The sequence below is a fragment of the Neofelis nebulosa genome, chromosome 14 (genome assembly GCF_028018385.1).
Source record: "Neofelis nebulosa isolate mNeoNeb1 chromosome 14, mNeoNeb1.pri, whole genome shotgun sequence".
Classification (NCBI taxonomy): domain Eukaryota; kingdom Metazoa; phylum Chordata; class Mammalia; order Carnivora; family Felidae; genus Neofelis; species Neofelis nebulosa.
The window spans coordinates 39,450,200-39,465,572 of NC_080795.1; the positions used below are offsets into that span (position 1 = coordinate 39,450,200).

Consider the following 15,373-nt stretch of genomic DNA (forward strand, 5'->3'; position numbering starts at 1 on the left):
TCTGACCTTCACGTAGGATTTCTCGGTTGACTAGATATGTGATATTATTGTGGGATTTTCTCTTAACCCTTAAGTACCTGTCCCTATTGTAGCCACAATAAAACTCATGGAAGCTATAACTGGAACACAAAGCCCAATTTGTCATCCTATTTAATCACAACAGGGCTCTCCTTGTGGGGAATCAAGTCATGATCCCTTTGTCCATCCCCTCAGCGGACAGAAAGTGAAAAATATCTTTGAGGAGGCTATTTATTGCACTTTAGGCTAATGGTACTTGTCCTTCTTTGGTAAAGAAACTACTTGCTTTCTCGGGTCATTGTTTCATCTTTCTCCATGCCCTGTACGACTGATGCAAGTACAGTGATACTGACTTCAAAGGGAGCCTAATAGGGCATGGAGAAAGACAGGAAACATGGCGGGAATATTTAAGAGAGGACTTCACAAGGTCAAGTTTCCTTGTTGCAATTTCCTTATGCATATCTCAAACTGATTTGTCTTTCCATTTCAAGAACCAAGGGATGTTTAGTCCCTTTCTTATCCACAATCCTCATTAAAGTCATTAAAATGTTTCATTTGAATTCTACATACCACACAATTAATACATGAGCTGTGCTAGTCTCTATATGCAATTCTATTTCCTTGCTTGAAAGCTCTCTCACCAGTGTTCTGTGGATGAAATCAGAATTTTGATACTGACTTCTAGCATCTTCCTTAGATGTAAATACATTTGCAAAGATAGCGAAAACCAGAAACTCAAATGTTGCTTTTCTTGATAGAGCATCAAAGTCAGTGCGACCCACACGTGTCTCTGAGTCCTCTTCTGTCTCCCCACCTGATTTACTCATGCGATCATGTCGACGATGGCGGAGTGAATGGATTTAAGCCCTTTTTCTCTTTGAGCCTTGGTATAAAGTGGTTCCAAAAACATATTCCATTTATATAAAATGAGTACGCATGCAGCCACAATCTCCACCTATGCTAAAGCATTTTCTTTATTATAATGAGATGCATCTTTCTGGATTTTCTGCACAATCAGACTATAATTAAGCATAGGAAGATACAGGTAAGTGCATGAGATGCATGTTTAATTAAAAGAGAAAATGCTGGTTAAGTATCAATTTGTAGACATTCAATTTACAAGGAGGATTCCGAAAGCGACTCTGTCTTTCTCACGTATTTCCTTTGATATGTATGTATGTGTTTACACGCATGTATGTTTTCACACTGAAATCATCTTCTCATTTCATATGCTAGAGTTCCTGCCACATGTACTGCCCCCATCCAAGAAAATGTTGATACGTATTAAAAATCCCCATGAAAAAGAAAATGCTTGCATAAATTCATGTAGGGCAAATAAAAAAGCAGCCAGGACCCAGCAGGCTGAGTCAATGTATAGCTTGCATATGGAAACAATGACATGATTGTTTACTCACTGGTTTAATGATATTCACTTTCTCCTAATGGCAACGTGGAAAATGTGAGTGCCAGATGCTACGCCCAGAGCGGAGAAGAGAGAACAGGGGAAGGTCTAGAGTAAGGAATTTATCCTGACACCAGAATGTAATGTAACTCTTCAGTTTATTAAATGCCGTGTTTTTTTTTTTTTAGAAAAAAATACTTTGATGTCTGCAGCTTAGATTTCCATATTTTTATATCAGTTCAGCAACAAATTTACATATTTCCTGGAATCTGCAGATATAAAAGCGGTAAAACACTCCAGGCATTATTAGACAGTAGATTATAACCCATTACTATTGTTTCAATTAGCAATGTAAAAGTGACCTGCAGTGTTCAGATGACCCACTAATGGATTTAAACGCTTTCAAATATTAATGCAGGTTTTCTAAAGATGAATCCCAAACCCATTATTCCTGGAACAACTATGAGCTGAAAAGCTGGCAATGATTGTGCATTATGTGGAAAGGCTCATGGTTAATTAAATGAATACCTAGCATTACACTATTCACTTTAGTGCTACAAAATTATTTCTCATTGATTTTTACATTCTGAGTCTGTGATTCAATTTACTTCTGCAATTTGTGTTGCCGTGTCAATAAAAGGGAACTGCTTGAAGATAGGAGCATTAGAGACTGATAAATACATTAAGATCCAATGAAAACGGCAGTTTTTCTATTGTTTTCTTCCATTGAAATATCATTTATAGCAGCACTCTGTTATGTATTATTAATACAATTTTTGTTTGCTTCCATCTGCTCTCTTCCCCCCTTCTCTATTCAGGAATTGGAATATTAGTGATTGCTTGAGGGTGAGTAGCTAATTTTTCAGTAACAAGTTCTCTCACTATCAAGAACAAAAGCACCATCAACACAAATCTGTTATTTCATGTTAAATGAACTAGAAGGCCAGATTCCTCATCAAAGACAGTGTGGGGAGTTGCTGTGTGTGCATTTTCATTTCAAGGACTAAATGACACTTGTGTTTGTTAAACCATGAAAGCTAAAAAATAACAAATAGCTCAAACCCCGTCACCCAATTTATGCGATGTAACCACAGTGTGATGTATTTAGGAAGTGTACATTTTATTCACAAACTTTATTGCCTGTTTTATGATTGAATCGAAGTGTGTCTTTTTCCAAGTCACCTGGACTCGGTTCTGTCAAAGTCTGAAGTCGCAGGTTGAGATTTGCTTCACCACTCTTCATTACTCCAAAATGTTGCAAACTTCACCTTCGTTGTTCTGGGTGTGGAAAGAAACCTTAGATGTGAAATCTTAGACCTGCCTGCATCAGTGTAGACTCATAACCTAGGACGTGTTCGTTATGTACTGTGAATTTAACTTTTCCTGAGAAAGGTAGGTTTACCAGTCAAACGTAATAGTTAATATTTTCTACCTAGGATCATCTCACTGGAGTTTATTGTGCCCAAATCATCTCCATGAGGATGATCAGTCAGCTAACCTCATCTCATCGTATGTCTGAATTTTTCTGCGCTCTACATTAGACCCAGTGGAGAATCCAATCTCAGCAAAGGTGGTATGCCCAGCCCCAAAGGATTCACCTTCCACTATCTATGCTCCTTACAAAATCTATCGTCAAGCCATTACTTTCCATATTGAGCTGCGTTGGTAACTTGAGTTTGAGTATTGATTTAATATAAAATGTACAACATGGAAAATTTTATATTGAAAATCGTTCTGCAAAGTTTTAAGAAAAGATCACTCTAGAGACACAAAACTAACAAAGGGAGAATGCAAATGACCAATAAACACATTAAAATTTCAACTTCCTTATTCATCAACGAACGTGGATTTAAAATAATTAGCTTTTTTTGCCCATCATTGTCAGAGATGAGAAGAAAGAATAATTCATATTAGTGAGGAAAATGGAGCTATGCATGCATCTGGTAGGATGCACGATGATGCAGTTTTTCCAAAGGTGGTGTGAACATATGTGTTTTTAGATTTTGAGGCTTGCATACCCTTTTTGCTATGAAATTCTACCTTTTGGAATTTAATCTCAGGAAATAATTATGAATGTGTCCAAAGATTTAGCTATACAAACTGTTCATCTCGACCTTATGGGGTCATTCATGAGAATAAAAAACTGAATACATCCTAACTGTCTAAAATGAGGAATTAGCTAGTAAATCATGGGGCATTAGTACAATTGAATAGTACTCAATCCTTTAAAATTATATACAACAATATTCAATGATATGGGAAGACATTTACGGTATATTGTTGATCGAATAAAACATACCACACAAACACACACGCTCACAAGTGACCAAACTGTGTATAACCTATCTGGTGTTTAAATAGTGACATTATACAAGGTCTTTAATAATTTTGAAGATATTCCAAAGGATTCGAATTACTGCTTCAAACATTTTTTTTCTTATAAAAAAGTAACTCGTGTTCATTGCAGAGTAATTTAAACGACACAAAAATAACACACTCTACATCTGTACATCCACATGTAGGTGTACGGAAGAAAAGGTACATGGGCAAGATATACAACAAAATGTTAACAGAGATTATGTTTTAGCTATGCTGTGAGTTACTTTCTCTTGCATTTTTACTTCCATGTTTATATATGCCTACAAATAATATGGATAACATGTTTTCGTAGTTAGAAATATGATTGCGAATTCCCTCTTGGTTATTCTACACAGAAACCAAGTGGGAAGATGCCCTTGTAACTTTTATGGGAAGGAAGATAAAATAATTAGAAACAGCCATGACAGAGAAAAAAAAATACTGTTTACCCGTCAAAAAAATTCTAAATTAGAACCCTAGCTCTCTGAATTACTAGCTGGGGACCCCGCAACTCACAGAACTTCTCTGAGCTTCAGTTTCCTCTAAATATACTTCTATACCCCAAAGCAACAATGGTCAAAAGAGAAAAGCAAATGTCTGACTAGTTGCATCTGAATATTGAGACATAGTGACTTCTGAGAGGGTTGTGAATAAGCTTAAATACCACCGAATACTTCCTCATGTTCTAGTTCACTGCTTCTTTCACTCTTCGGAGCCTCGTGCACACTTACAGCCAGTTGGACTTTTACCTTGTGACATTTGCTCCAAAGGATTTTCTGTCATTAAAATGAAATACATCTTTTCAGAAGAGGACAGAGCAATAATACAGCGATGTTCATAACGCTTTGCCCCCAGTAATTAGCAAACGTCGTTCTTATTGTTGTGGCCCTTGCGTGAGCTCTGCAAGCACAGCCCGTGCTGTTTTTTGCTCCCTATTGCACGCTCTGTGTCTGCACATAGTAGGTTCCTGTTGTCAAATGAATACATGCAACACACCCAGGTTAGAGTTTCAAAATTTGAGGGCCGCATTTTTACCTTCATTGCGGCAAAATTGAAACAAGTACTTAGAAGATGATTATATAACACTTTGCTAGTCATGTAGCTGCTAAATAAAAATCGTGTGACATTAGAAAGGAACAGTCGTTGCTCTTAGAAGCTGGGGTTATCACATCGGCAACCGGGGAAATAGCTCCTTCCTTTGTCAAAGTTCCCAACTTCCCCCTCACCCCCCCAAAGCAGAACCAAAAACCTGGAACTTGTTCCTGAATCATGCCGCTTAGACAGCGTCTGTGCTTGCTGATGTGTTGCTGGCTGGTGGAGAAGGCCAAGCACAGGCCTTTGGGCTATGCACATGACACCTTTTCTTAGGTAACTGAGCAAGGGGATTAAAAAAAAAAGATTTCTTTATAATACAATTTTTCAGTATCCAGACCACTACGTAATCATCGTTAGTGAAGGTGGGCTCTAAGGATAAATGCACTTCTAAAAGCTGCTTTGAGTCTAGACAGTTTCTCAGTTTGACATATTTATAGGAGTGGAAAACTGAGGCTTTCACCTCGGTTTGCTCATCTTCGAAAAGGGACTATTCACAATGTATCAATTATAGGGTGGTAAGAAAGGAACAGGAGTTAGTACATGGAGAATACTTTCAACAGTGAAGGCAGAGTGAGTTTTTAAATACTAGTTCCAGACTATTCCTGCCTCTCTACCGCTCCTGCTGGAGCCTGGAGTAGTGTTTCAAGAGGTCGTGTCTCAGGACAAAGCAAGTGGGAGTCTCTACGAACTGAATGGTAAAGTAAGACAATGGTTCAGATGACCAAAGCCATGAAGATATTTGACTAAAACTCCTTTCCAAGTTCCTTAATTCCTCACTCAGTAGGCATGACCATGGCTATATATATTAAGAAGGCATTGTTTTACAGCTGAAAGAAACCTTGTGGGATATCTGGTTTCATCACCTTAGTTGGCTCTCCCCTCAGAGAGGTAGGATGGATGGCTGAGGGTCGCCCAGACAGATGGCAGTTTAAACCTAGTCCTCATGCTGCCTGCCCTGGACCCTCCACCATATTTATTTTCTCTTAATGGCGTAAAATAGACTATCTTTAAATTAAAACAAAACTCCCACCAAAAAAAAAAAATGTTGTTCTCTTAAGTCTTGAGGCATTGGCAGCGACCCATTTATTATAGGATTGCATTTTCAAATTATCTTATGTATTAGACTGTACACGCACACACACACACACACACACACACACACGCATGCACGCACACTCTCCCCCTCCTAATCATTAACTAATATGCTGCTAGATCTGGGGCTTACAAACACATTTTTGATAGAAAAAATTCAAGGTTCCCATGTGTAACTGCTTTTTCAGTAGTGTTTTGCAAAGGAATGACTGGAATGATAATGAAGTCCGCTAGGCTGGTATCCAGGGCATGGGCTGGCTGCATGGAGGTTCTAGAAAGTGCTGAAGGATGATCTTACTGTCTGCTGCAGTATGAAGGGAACACTTGATTAGAGTATGACACTCCCGTTGACCTTGAAAATAACATATAGAGTTAAATGGACCCAGTGCTGAGGTATGTAGTTTTCAATGCTATAGAAAGGAACATTGTTGCCAGTAGGTACAATGTTACTCTACTGTGACAGTTCAGGACAGTGTCACCAATAGCTCCTTGGACAAGTGCACTTAACAGGGAATGTGACACTTTGTGCATCTGGCCAAAATTCATGTGACATTAATTTTGTTTTGTTTTTGCCAAGATTATCTTTACTTGCACCATTACCTTGATTAATGCACAAGCAGATAATAACATATAAACATTGAAGTAACCACAACATAACTATCCAGAGGAAAATAGCTAAATGAAAATAGAGTGGAATGAAAAAAGAGCATTTCACGATGAACTAGACAAGAGCACATTTTAAACATGCATTCTCCTCTAAATGTTTTCACAAATTTGATAATTACATTCATTTTATTTAAAGTTAGCTAAGAGTAACTTATACCAAGAGAAAGAATATATCCTCTGTACTGTACTATAAAAGCTATAAAATCTAATTAGATAGTGGGAACTCAATAGAAATTATTGTAGCCATAACGAATTAGAACACAATAAATAGTATAGATTTTGGAAATTTATTGTCTAAGGTAGATAGTGCATACATTATTAAACCATGCAGAAGTCGTCTGGAGAAATATTTATTCAGAAGTGAGCTAAATGAGGATGCCGAAGATTATTAAGGTCACCGTAAAGACATTACACCACAGAGGGGAGGGGGAGGATTCTGGGAACAGACTCAACGGAACCCTTGGTGTCAGAAATCCACAAAGAACCGAGTATGTTTGTGAAGACACACTGCCTAACAACATAATTTTTGAATAGTTATATAAATAGCTTTATTTTCTTCAAAAGAAACAGGAAATACATTTTACATAATCTGATCAGAACAGGAAACCTGCATTTTGTGCAAAGCATACTATGAATTCATTTTCTTTGTTATGGCTTTAACTAGCCCTAGCCTCTCACCTCCAATCATAACAGACTCCTTCTGGTTTAATTATGCTTCTAGTTCTAAAGATGAGTTAACCGCTTATGCAGAGAATTGGACTTTCATTAATCAGAAAAAAAAAAAAAGCCTATGTTCAGGAGAGGACTTACACTCCACTGGAGGAAGCTATACCTTTAGAGACCAAATGGTGAAGGAAGTTACTAGAACGAGCAGGACAATTGATCTGAAATTTGACTATGCATCGTAAACTTTCCTCCCGCTAAAAACTATCAATTCCTCAGTTTAGCCTTGCCATTTTAATTGCAGGGCCAATGAATCGCAGAAAAGCAAAAGTGAGGTTAGGTCTGAAAATACGTAGCTTATTTTGGCAATCAAATAACAACAAAACTATTGAAAAGACAGCATCTTTTTCACTTCGTATGGAGCATGTGTTTTTTTACATTCTGAAAAGCATTGACGATAGACACACATTTTATAGTTTTTATGGAAAATAATTAAAAAACATAACTTTCATTTAGTCTAAATATCAGGGTTCTGGGCAGAGGCTACTGAATCTCACATTGTGTTTTGTGACATTTTTCCCCCTATTTTGCGACTGTGGGAAAGCAGATTTGGTACTCAGTATGTTTGTCTTTCTTAGATTTTCAGGATATCATACTAAAAGCAATAATATGTAGGTATTAAAGAGTTTGCTATCGAGCAGTTGTTCTTCAGAATTGTACATTTTGGTGCGATCTTGAATTAGTTCTATGGATTTAACCAGTGTCTACTCTCCAATGTAAGATTTCCTGGACCCTCTCTCAAATTTTCAAGTTCTCAATGTTCAGTGAGAAAATATAACTTCTTATGATCCATACTATGGCATACCTCTTAATATATCCAAAATAAGTTGCCTACCTTTAAAATGAAAAAGGCGGGGAAATAGTTTAAAAACAGGGCAGGAAAACCAAAAAATAGCAAAGTGTTCCTTAAAGGAATCACTTGATATTTAAAAATAAAATTGTGCAAAGGCTATGGAAATCTTAAGTCCAGTCATATGTGTGTGTGTGTATATATATATATATATATATATATATATATATGGCAACCTCATTTAAGATTTCACTAAGATTCTGCCAGCTGAAATTCACTGTTGATAAGAAAAATGAAAAGTGTTTGACTTTACTGGACCTTAACTTCATTGGAGCTTAGTATATCCATCTGATGTAATAAATTCACACTTTTCTATGTTAAATTCGTTCATACAATAGGAGCTTATAAAAAAGAATATAGACTAAAGAGTAAGTTGCATAATGAGATTTAATCTATGTAAAATATGTCCCAGAAGAAATGTCCTTTGCTTTGATCATATCCCTTGAAACAAGATCCCCTGCTGGAAACCACAATAAAATGAGAGCTTGGGAAAAAAACTCCTCTGGCAAGCAAGCTTGCTTTTTAAAACAAAAGTTCACCAAGCCCACCAAGCCCATGATCCTGGGGTGGGCTTAATTAATGTCAATGAAATCTCAAAGGTTCCCTGAGGCTTAAAGGGGAAATAAATCTCAATGGCTGCTCCATGCCTTCCTCTCTGAGATTCTCAGATTGGAGACACACACACACAGATGTGCATGCGTGTGTATGCATTCACGTCATACACGCATACACACGCTGTAGGTGTCTATTTCATTATGAAATGCGCTTCGCAAGCTTTATTTATTCCAGAGTAGGTTTATATATCATTTTATCATCATTTTCAACATGGCTCTAGAATGTCAACAGCTATGTTGTCATCTTACAATCAGAATGGTTTAGCATATTTCTCTAAGTGGACATGGTAACATTTCTGTCTTGCTCTTGGGTTCTGTCATTGACTCATGTTTATATGGAATCCATGGGGCTACCCTATCGAGCTCAGCTGAGAAGACATTTCTGAGTAGAATCTCTAGTTATTTTTCATTAAAATTTTACTCCCTGTTAAACAGCCCCTCATTGAATTGAAAAAGTTGGTGGTTGTTGTTGTTTCCACACATGCACACTCCATTTCATTTTACTCAGAGTCAATGAGGGTCTGATCCTGATTACCAATTTTCTAGAAGAAATGAATAAATACAATAATAAACAACAAATAAATAAACAAAATGTTTAATTTTCTCTTATATTGGTTATATGTGCAAAGACTTATCAGGAGCAGGTTCACAGATCACAGAAAACCATGTTATCCCTGAAAAATAAATGAGGAGGTTATAGCCCAGTTTTCATCAGTACCTAAATGCATGGTTAATGCTGATTCGCTGGCTTGGAAGTTACAATTCCACCCTGTAAATTGCACATGTAACTTTTAATGCGAAACACACACACACACACACACACACACACACACACAAACACATACACATGCAAGTTTCTGAGCCATTAGGCTGCTGTACCACCCAGGGAAACAATCATATTCACTCCTGATACACACACTGCAAAATGATTATTTTTATGAAAATTCTCTTCCAGTTGTTCTTCTCCTATCTTTCCAATTATGTCAGCCACATCATTTTGAGCCTCTGAGTCACTTTAAAAGTTTTGTTCTGCAGACTTCAATTTTCTAAAGATCTCAGAAATTTACAAGTGGTCTTAACAAATATGGTGTGACTGCCGCGTGGTTTTGTGTTGCCTTTGTAGTTTCTAAGACACTCTAACATTATTTAATTAGCTAAAATTTCTCCTCTCTTGAGAAATGGAAACTCAATGAAATGTCAACAATGCTGTCAGTCTGCTTCAGGCTAAACTCATTACACAAAAACTAAAGGTAAAAATAGTCCGAGGCAGAATTCTTTGTCGCAATTTTGAGGCCCACACCTTATGCCAATGAAATCCATATGTGATTCTATAAAAATGCTAAACCGGGAAGAGTAGCTAATAAATTATCTCAACAGAAACAATAATTGATCAGCCCTTGCATAGAAATTTATCTAATTAGCCAAATAACATATCAAGTTCTGTTGGGGATTCTCTGAATACCACATTTATTCTTTGACGAACCTTTACTTTTCAGCTCTGGTAAGGCTGAAAAAATGCTCTGAGCTGCTCTTTACACCTAAAATGAATTTCTCCCCCAAGAAAGAAGAAATCATTATCTTTTTAAGCTGAGTACAGCCAAGAACAGAACAAAAATGCCTCAATTTATCTGAATTATCATGGAGGGTTGGGGATCCATGGACACATTCCTAAAGATAATACAAATTTGGCATTTTCTATTGTCTAAGGGTTTATAAAGGCTAAGTTTCTTGATTTATTTAAATAGGTGCCAGCAAAGAGCAAAGTACAAAAACAAGTGCTATATACTAAAGGTATGTGAATTACCTCCTTCCCAAGGATAATGCAAATTAGAAGTACGTAAAGCTTTGTCTGCACCTGGGATCTTTAATGAGGATAAAGAAAAATCAGACAGAGATTCTCCTGGGGAAAGAGAGGATCGTTATTTGAATAACCTGCAGTGAATTCTAATCAATGCGACGTGACTTTGAAAATGAATGTGGTCTTTCAACCCGCTGTACTTGAGCTGTAATATTAATCATAACTTCATGGTACAGTAAAGCTTATGACAAATGCTTTTTCAGTAGACTCAGAAAAAGACTGGCTTGGATGTGCCAAGGAAATATGGAACCATGGAAATACAAAGGCTCTTCTTTTTTCTTCCTTGCTAGCCCATTTACTGGCTAGTGTTTTCTGTTATCTTTCTTTAATTATCTCAAAAGAGGCTGATGCAAATTGCATGTCATAACTGTAATTGTTTTCTTTTTTTCTTCCAAAGGTGACATTTTACATGTACCTATTTCCTGACACAGTTTTAGAGTGTTATTTAACATTAAATTATACCAGGAAGCTGGTGTGCCAATCAGCTAAGGATGCATTAAACAGCACAGCAAACCTCTGCCACACAGGAGGAGGAGATTTTTAGCTCTGCCCCAGTAGAGCCTGCATTTTTTTACAAGTGCCTCCTGGACCTGAAGAAGGTTGAGCCTACACACACACACACACACAGCAGATTTCCTGGAATGCTAGGTAGAAAAGTGCTGCTGGCTTAAATAATAATTTTCAAAAAAAATCAGCTCTCAAGTGTTTTCGACCTCCAAGAAAATGCAATTGGCTTTTGACAAGTTGACATTAAAAGGCTTACATCAGAGGAACATAACGTGTTAAAGCTAAACGCTCAAGAATCACATGAGGAAGGAAGACGACGACAAAATAAACAACTTAGAATAATTTAAATCATTTTTTGTCAGAAGGTAATTCCAGTTAAATAAGGGGCCTGGCATATTTGCCCTGGTCTGATGGAAAGAGTGTTTACAGATCAGAGCCGCCATCTTGGTTATTGTGACGCTCTGATGTGAAGGGCAAGGGCTGTGACTCAGCTCCACGGTCCAGCCTGTGCCATTAGTGCGTGATGAGGCAAGACAGAAGTTAGTCCTTCAAATGTGTGTGTTGACAGGAGAGCAGTTTCTGGGTTTCAGTTAAGAAGTAAAAGGGAATGTTAGGTGGTACAAATCTGAGGGCAGCCAAAGTGGACAGATGCTCCCCAAGCTGACTTTCATGTTGCTCTCCCAGGGTGCTAAGAAATTACATGCTGTAAGAGACAGTATTTTTATCCCTATTCTAGAGATGACAATCCAGGGTCTGAGGGATGTTGCATTACTTTCTCGACGAAATCCAAGTTTTAAGCGGCAGAGCCAAAAATGATATCTATACTTCTAATGTTAACACTTCATGCTTTTTCACAACAACGTTTTTGAGTTACAATTTACAGGCCACAAAATCCATTCATTTTAAGCGCGCATGCAGTGATCGTTAGTAAATTTACTGAGTTGTGTTACCATCAGCATAATCCGGTTTTAGAATATATTCATCTCCTCGGTAAGATCCCTCATGCCCATTTACAGTTAATCTGTCCCTACCCTCAGCCCTAGGCTACTGTTAATTTATTTCTGTCTCTATAGGTTTGTCTTTTCTGGACATTTCACATAAATGAAATCATACAATATGAGGTCTTTTGTGTCTGGCTTCTTTCACTTAGCATAATGTTTGGAGGTTCATCTGTGTTGTTACCTCATGCTTTTTATAATGCATTTGTCTACTCTTCACTCTGCTCACTGCTTCTGCTCTATTTTGAGCTGTTTCTATTTTGATCTCACTTAGGATGAGAAGCAAAGAGAAGAAAGAACTAGCCCTGAGAGGAAGATCTGGATTTGGGGCCTATGACCAAGGCAATCTGATCTCTCAACTACCTCACCTGTAAATTCTGCTTATTCAGAAGACCAAATGAGATAAATCCATAACAGTGCAGGTAAAACCATATAAAATGGTAATTTGTTATGACTGTGTTTATTACAGCATGAGGTAAATGACTCGAGTTTTCAAGGTGCCATAACTTCTCTACACTCAAGGAATTCTGGATCTGGGGTGAGAAAGGCTGATTAACATAATCTCAACAGTGATAAGGAAATCTAAGATCCTTCAGTTCAGGTCACGTCACCGTTTCCTGATTATAAAGCTGATCTAAACTCAAGTTTAAATGTGCCTGCCCCCAGAGGTAGGCTTGAATTTTTCAAAGTTTCTAAACTATTTCTAAATTCTATTCACCCATAGTGGTGGCCACCAGTCCCAAATTGTGGGAACCGCATGCAAATCATCCATGGGGTCATTTAAAAATGCAGATTCCTGGATTTACTAGAATTGGAGCTTAAACTTTTTCATCTAAAGAAAAACTCTTGAAGATGATTCGTTTGTATCCTAACATTTCTGAAACAAACTTGAGTGAAAACTGTTGCATGTGTTACCCAGAACACGGTCAACATAACAATATTATACCACCCTAGAATCATCACAGATTATTATGCGGAGGTTGCTGTTGGCCTCCAATATCCATTTTCCCTTCTCTCTTACGATACGCTCATCCCAGAATTTTAACTGAGTACACGGTCGCCCAACCTTCCTTGCTACAAGGTGTGGGCATGTGACTCCTTTCTGGTCAATGATACATGAACAAAAGTGATGTATGCTATTTCTGGGTTATGTCCTTAAAAGAGAGGGATTTGGTTGCCATTTCCCTCTTCCTCTTTGTCACTAGCCAGTCTATGGACAGCATAGTGGTGAGCCCTCTGTGACCACGTGGAAAAGGGCAACATTAGTGAATGGCGAAGTGGAAGGATAGAGGAATTCAGGTATCGAATAACCTCGCCCACTTCCTACAAACTCAGGCTCTTAAGCTAGAGAAATAAACTGTTATTTTGTTTAAATTATTATTATTTTGTTTTTTTTGCTAAACAACTAAACCAACGTCTAAAGCTGCTAAAAGATATTGGATATTCAGAAAAGTCGGGCAAGTCGCTTTTTAATGTCTCAATTTCTAAGGCTGTTCCTTTTCTCAACACAGTCACTTCATGTAGTTTAAGATAGGAGTCTCTCTGCTGTTCTGTGCAATAAGGTGTTCCATTTGAAGAGCCTGAAGTTGTGGTCAAAGGAACACTCCGACATAAAAGTGTATGGAGGAGGTGGTATAGAGAATCTAGTTTCTATGCTGAGGTTTACATTCGGTCCGACATTTTCAGGCTGGGTAATTTTGAGATCGCTGGGAGAAATGGAGGCCAGGTGACCAGCCTTAATAATCTTTGGTTTCTCCTGCAAACTTGACACACAGTAAGCACTCAAAACTATCTGCTGATTTACCCTCAGCAAAAGACTCCAGTGCAGCATGAGTTGCTGATATAATGAAGTTCGTAGGGTTATGCATAGGGAATGCAAACTGACGCTGGGGCTATTTCTTTAAAAGGGAGATAGGTACAATACGAAGCAGGTGGAATTGGCAATTGTTGGGTTCCTTTCAGCTCTCACACTTCATGGCTCTCTCTCCCTTCCTAAAATTTGTTGCTGATTCTCTACTACCTTAAGGATAAACCGGGCACACAAAGATTCCACACCCTCCCTAAATGCACCTCTCTTGGCTCTCTTCTCAGCTTTCTCTCTCTACACTTGCCCTCAATTCTCCCTGCATTCTCCTGACCTTACATCCTACTCCACCTGTTCCCTCTGCTTGGGGACATATCTACCTATCAAATTCCCATCCACTCTGCATGAGTGAATGCCCTTCAGTGTTATGTGAATACACATATCCCCTGATGGCAGGGGAGGTAAACAGCTCTGACAGCTCCTGGACGTCATTCTAATAGATTTTGAATGATGATCTCTCACTGAAGAGACTCCATGCAGCACGACTCCAAGGCAGGAACCAGAGCATGGAAGACGCCTGCTGGAAGAAGGGGTCATCCCCACATTCTGACCTCTAACGTCTGCTCTGGGTGGACTAGATCGGCTGATTCCCCAGCATAGTCCTTTCCTGAAGGCTGCTTCCATTTGGGAAGTCTTATGGGCACGGTCTCACCAAAATACCTTCTAAGTGCTTCTCATCATCACCACCTCATCTGGGTACCACTCATGCCTTCCCGACCATTACTCTCTTAGTCCGAGTCTCCATCAGCTCCCATCTGAACTTGTCTGAACTACAGCAGCAACTTTCCCATGATTCCTCTTCTTCCACTGAAATCTCCCCACCCCAGTTAATTCTACACAAAAGAAGCACAGTGATTTAAAATCCACCAATGGCAACCCATTGCACTGATTATGAATCTAATAGCATCTGTACTGATGTAGCTTCTGCCAGTCTCTCTGACTTCATCCTGTACTATGCTGCCTGACCACTCTACTCAGCTACGCTGGCCTGGGCCTCAGCACCCCAAGCCCTCCTTGTTTCACAGCCTTTGTACTTGCAGTGTCTTCTGCTGAGGACACATCACCCTTTCACCCCTTCAGCTGGTCACTTCTCAGCCGACGGGGCTCAACTCAAAAGTGAACTTGTAGAGTGAACTTTCTTGGCCCCCTCTAGTGGGTGTTCCTCTCTCTCACCATATCAAACCATTTTCTTCAGATCACTTCACATTATTCGAAGTTATTTTAACTGAGCACGTCGTTAGATATCATTAAATTGTTGTCAAATGAGTGAGTTTAGCATCGTGATTAAAAACTCAACCGGGAGCCAGTCCTCCTGAACAAGTCTTGGT

The 15,373-nt window shown here is 38.5% G+C and overlaps 1 long non-coding RNA gene across 3 annotated transcripts in view; it reads right to left on the reverse strand.

Moving 5' to 3' along the window:
• LOC131494297 (uncharacterized) overlaps positions 1-15,373 on the reverse strand; it is a 152,822-nt gene that overhangs the window by 2,475 nt on the left and 134,974 nt on the right. The gene's annotated exons all lie outside the window — the stretch shown is intronic.